Genomic DNA, 6,000 nt, shown 5'->3' on the forward strand with positions numbered 1-6,000 from the left:
TGTATAACTGAATGTTTATTTTCTTTCCTAATTTCCCCGATCTGAACAACACTTCTTGGTGTTGAAATTGCTTCTATATCTTTTAGGACCGGATCCGAAACTGCCTATGGTTATCAATCTCAGATGAGAAGCTATGGACTAGCCTCCAGCTCTGTTTATGCTTGCTTTGTTACTAGTTATACTTCTTACTTTACATCTTGATCTTAAGTATTCATGTCCTCCACCAGTATATTATTATCATTGATGAGATTACCTCTCTCGGTGGTCGAGATATTACGCATCCTCTCCTCCATTGTGTTTTTATTGACAATTAAGGGTGTGGCCTAAGTTTGTTTTTGTCCAGTAGTTCCTGTAGCTTTCCTATATCTCATATAACTTCTTTTTTGGCTATCTAGGGTTTAGGAGTGTTCATTATCCCTAATGGACTTGACACCTACAACATCTGGTCATTCCCCTCCCATTTTGTACCCTATAGGTACCCATGTTTAAAGTGCACCCGAGATTCACATTGCATGTCGCTCAGTGGAAATTACTACTGCTTCCATATGAACAGATTCTGGGTCAACTATCTTTAAAGCGTACTCTTTCTCCCCATTTTTCTATGTGATCTAGATATGGGGTTGTTACAGAGTTCAGAAATGTTGCCTCCTGATCTGGGTCTATAATGGTTCTAATTGGACTAGAAACTCTCACTAATAGCTCTTCTTCCTTTGCTGATGCTATTTCTTAAGCAACTACTCACTTGGATACTTCCCATGCATTACCTTATTAAACCTATGCCTTACCACCTAGTTATACTTATGTTCTTGCAGTTGTGAACATTTATCATCCTATTATGTTAGCTTTTGGATGGACCATCTCATACAATGATTTAGCAAGGAATAGAAATGGGGATGATAGCACTGGAGTAGCAAGGGATATAAAATGGTGACCATGGCGATACATTATTACTAGTCAACTAGGGGCTATCTCTGGGCTTGGTTCTTTATCCAGTTCTAGGTATTGATCTAGAAATGGAACTACTTAAACTACACCAAATGCATCTCCATCTCTTTCTACTATGGGTGCTACTTTATTGGTTAGTGTTACTACTATGTCTTGATCTTCCCTTGCTTTTGGTGTTAACTTAGTTTCTGGATTAGATGTTGTTGGTCCTAGCTCATTTCTTAATCTACTGGATAAACATAGGAGTCTACTACTGCTCTTGTCAATTCTCTTGGTGTTTCAATGACTGGGATTGGTTCTCAACCTACATGATCTGCAAATGGTGATAAGGACGGTTACTTTGCTACTAATCTACCTACTGGATATGCTGCGAGTGGTACTAGTGGATCAAATCTTGTTACAATTGTTATTTCTTACTCTATTGGTGCGACTGGATATGGTTCAGATGTGGAACTAACTGGATCTCGCTCTCTAACATGAAAGTAGGACTCTGGCTCTCTATCTCGAAATGGAAAGGATCGAGGTACTATCACTATGTCTGTAGCCTTTGTGTTTTCTCTTGATAAAGAGACCTACATTCTTAGCTCTATTAGTATTATTGGTGCTGGACCAACATGATCTATTTTTTTTGGTGCTATATCTACTACTATCACTAGTGGTGGTCCTTTAACTCTATATCGATCACGAAAAGCTCCTTCAGCTTGTTCACCTCTAGACCTAAAATCATCATATTCATATTGATCACTATCTTTATCACTACATTAGGTGGTTCTATCTAATGTTGTGGTTAGTTCCCATTCTCCATGCGTAGTGGTTAGTTCCCTATATGTGTCATTATATGGATCATCCACAACTCGATCACTAAGGTCATCATCTCGATCACAAGGCACTAGTTCATTTGCTTAATCGATAAGATGTACTTATGTGGAACCTGTTGCTGTAGAGTCAATTACATATTCAACCGAAAAATCATCTACTTTTCTTGTGGATGGTTTTTTGCTCGTACTACTGGTGGTATTGGAGGTGGTGGGAGATAAATTATTGGTCCTATATAGTTGGATTAGATTTATGGGTATGGGTATGTATCTGCAACTACTTCAATGGTTGCTGAATCAACTAATGGATTAACTAAATCACTTGTTGTACAATCTCATCACCTATAGATTTGTTCCTTCCCTTGCCTATAACTAGATTAATAGGTACTAGCAGCCACCATTAATAGGTACTAATAACAAGTTAGGTGTATGAGCATTCTAGGAAGATCCAATGATGAGAATGGTGTTCTTCCACTGAGGTATAAGTGGATATTTTATCTACACTGATGTTGGTCAAGAGATGGATGATGGGCCTAGAACATGATACGTTGCTGGTGTTGTTGGGTTAGATGATGGTATTGGATAAACATACACTGTGTAGGGTGCTTCGAGTTGACATGCTTATGGTTTTAGATGTCGATCAAATATAAGTGGATATTATGTAATCTCCACTGACTAATTAATTAGAACTTCCGTTGTTGGGTGACCAACTACCTTTACCTTAGCCATTGGGTAAACGGGTGAAACTTAGTAGACTGGAACTAGGTAAGCGGTATCTTTCATGCATTTGTCATTAGGCAAGTAGATTCCTCAGAGTGTGTTGGGTGATTGAATCAATTCAAATTGTAATATGGTGTTTCTTCAAAGCTGTGGGCTAGGATCAATCCTCTCTCACTCTATCGTCCTAGGGTTTTGTTATGGTATAAAGCTAAATTGAGGTTGGCTAGTCTAATCCTATTCTCGCAGTAGCCATGAAGCTCTTCTAGAGAATGTTCGTCGGGGTAAGGCTAACTATATCCTATTATGGTACCTCTTAATTCCTAACTTCAGTAAGTGTTTGTTGTCACTAAATGTCCTGAAGTTTCACTTCATAAATGAGGCACTCACTTGTCCTTTCTTGGTTGGTTGGTTCGTGAGTTAGTCCTGCTAACGGGAAGTGTTGTCATATTATATATGTAATAATGGCAATGAAAAAAGACTCTAAAAAGGTCTATTTCTCACCTGATCATCTTATTTTATGGTGACATTTTAGAAAAGCATCTCAGATGGGGTGTTTTCTTCTATTGGCCTCCTATTGGCTTGTGTCAATGCCAATAGGGGAGCCTGCAACAAACCAACCATAAAACAAGCTCAATGCCATTGAACCACAATCCCATCCATTCAAAGATGCTTCTCTTGCTTGTTGAGAACCAATCTGTGGTAGTGAAACAATCTTAGGTAAAGTGAAACCCTCTTGGCCTAATAAACCATCATGCCATGCAACTAAAAGTGTTTCCCAACTAATTTACCACCATACATCTATCCATCCGGTACTTCTAAAAGGTTTATAGTAGTGGCCTCTAAGTGATTCATTCCAGTGGTACAGGTATAACAGGTCTAGGTAGTACGGTAGTGAAATAATTTGTGGGAAATAGGGGATTTTTCTTCTTCATAGCAGCTACTCTCTACCCTCCCTCATATTCCTGATAGAATAAATGAGTTGGGGTAGGAAACACTTTGTCTCTCCCCTATGGTGAAGGTAGTAAGTAAATTATGGTAGAACAAGTAACTATGAGGTGGGTTCAAGCATGAACAATTAGGTCTATTCCTCTCCCTTATGGTTTTTAGCCCTTATGGAACCTAGGATCAGCGTCTAAATCTACCGTTTATTTCTATCTATCGCTTTCTTTTATGCTTCTGAGCTCCTCAATAGTGTTTCAGAAGGATTCTCTCTCGAAGGCGGAAAATTAAAGGTTGCACCTACTGGAACAAGAATCTTTGGAACAACCGGAGATGCGATGTGGAACACTTCAATAAAGACCATTTAATAAGTGGTAGAAGGATTAGAGTTCTGATACTTCACCCTGTACTTCCTTCTACGTACGCATATTTATTTTTCCATATCCCTGCCAACCTACCATTGCAATCATCCCCATATTGTTTTTCCACTAATTCCAAGTGGAGTCGTCCCCATGACAACGAAGAAATATGTTCTCGCATACCGCTACTAAGAACCTCGGAGTTGTAATCCTTTTCCTGCATCTCAGTTGTCATTGTTGACCATGGAGAGATATAAATATTAACCATTGTGATTTGAGGAATACGCTTAGAGGAGGGTTGGTTTGGCTAGAGAAAATACGACTAGAAAAATATGGCTTATAGAAGGGCTTGGGAGCATATAAATGATTGAATTTATCACTAGGAGGATAAGATGGAACGAGATTGGTTATAATAGACTCTTAACGACAAAACAAGAAGATTCAAAATATTAATCACGGACCTAAGGTGTGGTTGGACCAGCTATCGCACTATTATCATATGTGAAATATTATCTAGTAGCACTTCTGAAATTTCCATAGACACTAAGCTAGATTTGTTTCCCACTGCTCGAAATCTGCTACGTATGGTTCTGCAACTCCTAACCATTACTAGAATTTCTTTCTTTCCACCTATTGTGCTGATTTCTTGCTTCTCATAATTGGATAACTTGATCAGAAACTCCCTAATGAGAAAGGTATGATGCCACTTGTTAGGTCCAATATACAAATTTTTCCTGGATGAAGCTACATCTATGCTCACCAAGTTATCTGAGTGAAAGGGAAAAATTGTTGTTATTCTCTCATAAAATAGATTGTTATGGATAAACATTATAATTTTTTGTTCGTTTATTTGAAAGTGGGATCCATACTTGCGAGGAAAGAGAAGGAGATATGGGAATGAATGCTCGCATAACCTTATATAAATAATCGAACCTTAATTTATTTACTTCAGCAAGCGTGTAAATTAATAACCTATTTCTAAGTTAATCTCCTATCTATCTCTCTATCTTAAGAGTGCATAAATGAGATTCATAATGAAACTAAAGTACATTTATGTATGCACTATGAATGTCAGGTCAAGGGACTTTGAAACTTGCAGCAATCCCACCCTTAGGACCTGCATTATTACGTACGTAATAATACGTCTATTCATCATATACGTGAAAACCACTTAAAAACTTATCCGAACTACCATGTCGAGTCTATTATCTACATATTAGATTGAGACGTTTCAAGCAAGATCAGAGGAATGAGTGAGAAGAACCAAGAAAGCGGATATAGCCTTCAAAGCATGGGTGGAAAAAAATCTATATCAATGGAGGGTGGGGACTATGTTTCAAGCATATAAGAATAGATATAGTACTTTGGATCAGCTTTTCATGACTCATATCGTGGTGGGTAACCACATCCAAGCATTGGGGCAGAAGTATACTCCATCATCAGGGCAAAGGTACCTACATGCACTAGGGAGTTAGATAAATATATGAATCGTAAGAGGAAGGTTGAAAGAAAAGTGGGTAAGTGCTCCTAACATTTCCTGATTGGAATTCGGAATTTCATGTCCACGTACATGCATCCAACATTTCCCTAGGAGCAATGCTTATGTAGCCAAGGGAAGGGAATCTCAATCACCTTGGTTTTTTTGCTATTAGGAATTTGTCTCAAGCCGAGCACAACTATACCACCAAAGAGGGGAAAGGGATAGCTATGGTGTATGATTTACAGAAGTTCCACCATTATCTATTCTATTGGAAGTCCATTTTCAGTTCTGCACAGACCATTTAGCTCTAAAGTACATACTGAATAAGCGTATCTTAGAAGGACGAATGTGTAGGCCGTTTTTGTTACTTCAAGGGTTCTCTTTTGAGGTTATTGTTAAGCTAGGGATACATAAGAAAAGTAGCTGAGATAACTAGAGAGATTTACTTAGTTTAACCAATGAACCTTAATTGGGTTGAAGCAAGATATCGAGTGGAAGAACCTGTAAATGCATCTTATCCACCCCTTGGACATGAGCGAGTAAATCTACCACCTTCATCCAATAGTTTAAGCTCTCTTAATACCAAGCTATACTAATAAAAGAAATGAGAAGGACTAAGATTTTGTAGTCATCTTAACAAGACTATAGATAGCTCCTCCTTGTAGTACTATTTATAACCAACTAATCTTCTTTGACTCCACTAGATAGAACCTCCTCGAGCTAACTCGCTTAAGTTCTTTCA

The sequence above is a fragment of the Pinus tabuliformis genome, chromosome 2_2 (assembly GCF_031772625.1).
Source record: "Pinus tabuliformis cultivar Carrire ecotype Pingquan chromosome 2_2, CPIR1, whole genome shotgun sequence".
Lineage (NCBI taxonomy): Eukaryota > Viridiplantae > Streptophyta > Pinopsida > Pinales > Pinaceae > Pinus > Pinus tabuliformis.